Source organism: Cotesia typhae, unplaced genomic scaffold, assembly GCF_013202065.1.
Source record: "Cotesia typhae breed Kobodo isofemale line unplaced genomic scaffold, CoteBio_Ctyphae contig_42, whole genome shotgun sequence".
Taxonomy (NCBI): domain Eukaryota; kingdom Metazoa; phylum Arthropoda; class Insecta; order Hymenoptera; family Braconidae; genus Cotesia; species Cotesia typhae.
Genome location: NW_027423751.1, coordinates 1008180 through 1010699, shown reverse-complemented (window position 1 = coordinate 1010699; position 2520 = coordinate 1008180). Strand labels below are relative to the sequence as shown.

At 35.4% G+C, this 2520-nt stretch overlaps 1 long non-coding RNA gene across 1 annotated transcript; it reads right to left on the bottom strand.

Moving 5' to 3' along the window:
- Positions 1 to 1778: 1778 nt before the first annotated feature.
- Positions 1779 to 2302, bottom strand: LOC141528092 (uncharacterized). Its single transcript, XR_012479309.1, has 2 exons — positions 2001 to 2302; positions 1779 to 1859 (listed from the first exon to the last, which is right to left on the bottom strand). It is a non-coding gene; the product is annotated as an uncharacterized LOC141528092 (long non-coding RNA).
- Between the last annotated feature and the right edge of the window lie 218 nt (positions 2303 to 2520).

Here is a 2520-nt window from a genome sequence, read left to right as displayed (position 1 = left end):
TGTCGTCAATTATTCCGTTCATGGTATCAGCAACCTCTCCGAAATGTAATGAAGAGTTTGACGAACCTGCTGGAGCTGGTGTAATCGTATTCCCTCCAATTACATCGCTGATTCTGGCCATGTTTTGATTTCCAGGGAACAACGCAGTCCCACTCGTACCTGGCGTCTCGCCTATTGATATACGTTGGTTGTTTTGGACCGAAGATATTACTCCCGCGGATCCATGTTGTCTATAACCCGGGTTTAAATGAGTCGACTCACCCATGGGCGCAGGCCTGATCCGGGTACTTGAGCTGACTCCCCCAAGGGTCTCTGATCAACGTTGGATCCTGGTCTATTAGTAATAATCGGTGATGTTCTACCCCGGCCTCTACCGAAGGAAAGTCGTCGAGCCTCTTCTTCTGGCTCTTCGAGTCCTTGAGACCTGGTTCTCGGTCCACCTTGACGTAACATTGTGTTAATTATTTAAAAAAAAAATTTTACTTCTCGAATCTGAAAAATCTTACCATTGAAACACGACAATAACTTATAATTCAAATATCTAATATTGAAGATTTTAATTTTAGAATAAATAATATAAAATATTTGATAAAGAAGAAAAAAAAAAAAAATTATAATGCGATAAAGGAATTTGTTCAAGAGAAAAAGATTTTATAATTTTTCCAAATAAGATATAACTAATTATTTTCTCTATGAAGGAAAAGAAATTATTGTTAAATTTAATTTAAATAGGATAAAAATTCTTTTGAGGATTATATGTCAAAATTTCTTTTGAAAAGTACTTTACGATGTTGTAATACAATTGTCAAATTTTAATTTAAAGACAATAAAAGAAAAATTTTACATTGAAATAAATTTCAAAAACCAAAAGAATTTGTTCAAAAGAAAAAAAAGGATTTTATAAATTTTGTCAATTAATGTTTTATTATAATTCTCTATGAAAGAAAAGAATTTTTGCTAATTTTAAATTGAATAGGATTAAAATTCTTTTCAAAAGCAATTGTCGAATTTTCTCAAGTAAATTCCTCAAAAATGAAAAGTAAATTTACCCGAGGTAGTCAAAATCGATAAGTATTTTAATCCTTATTGAAAGAAAAATACTTCGACTTAATTCGACTACCGGGTTTGACTATTATGATGATTTTCTTTGATACCCAAAATAGCTGTGACTTGTAGAAAAAAAAAAAAAAAAACTACCACAAGCTACTGGGTTTAGCTGAATGATAATGATTTTTTTTTTTCAAAATTTTAAATAAGAATCAAATTAATGCTAAAATTTGAATTTCAAGGAAAATTAGAAGAAAGAAAATTTTTCGACGCTCACTAAACGCAATTTTCTAAGTTAAAAAATTTTTCGAGTAATAAAAAAAAATTTTTTTTCAATGATTGAATAATATGTTTCTAATTAATTAATTAAAATTTTATTACTCAACAACTTCCATTCTCTCTCTATGGGGTTTTTAAGAAGTTGGGCGCCAATGTAACAGTTTTACCTGCTCAGGTTGGCCCCTAATAAATTTTTAATTTAACTAAACAAAACTAACAACAATAAAAATTATCAGGGCGCCACCAGGATTATTAATCACGGTTCCTGGAACCGGTCCAGAGCTGAGAAAACTTATCTTAGGGTAGAGAGAGTGGAGGAAGGTGCTGTTAAATAATAAAAATTTAATTAACAATCTGATCAGTTTTATTAACAATAAAAATTTACCAAACTTAACAATTTTTAGCGCTCACACACACACTTATAATCTAACGAAGCGGAGAACAACTGCGAAATAAACGATATTTACAAACGAACCTCCAATTTGACGATACGATGACTAGACGGGCTTTTTCGAACAAACGGTCTCCCACACCTGTCTTAGAACTAATTGGGCTTTTTCGAACAAACGGTCTCCCACACCTGTCGTAGAACTAATTGGGCTTTTTCGAACAAACGGTCTCCCACACCTGTCTTAGAACTAATTGGGCTTTTTCGAACAAACGGTCTCCCACACCTGTCTTAGAACTAAACTTAAAATTTAACGTCCACCGGACGACCAAAACTAACTCCACACTTTACAATATCTTATTCTCGACGAGCCCCTTTCGGCGTCTACCCGTCAATTTCTAACTTATTCTCGACGAGCCCCTTTCGGCGTCTACCCGTCAATTTCTAACACGTGCCCCTCCCGGCGTCTACACGTGACGGGCCCCTTTCGGCGTCTACCCGATTTCTAACTACTGTCACCCGCACAGAGACGAATCATATAGTAGGATCGTTAACTCGGCTCACAGGAGTAACAGCCCAGCGACTAAACATAGACCTAGATACTCCTGCAGCTTATACACACTTTACTACAGAACAACAGCCCAGCGACGAAACATAGACCTAGATGTTCTGCAGCACACTCTCGTAACCCACACCAGCTACAGCAGTAACGGTCCAGCGACGAAACATAGACCTAATCACTCTGCAACTCACACATAACCCACACTTGTCTCACACTCACACTTCTAACTTGACTTTACTTTATA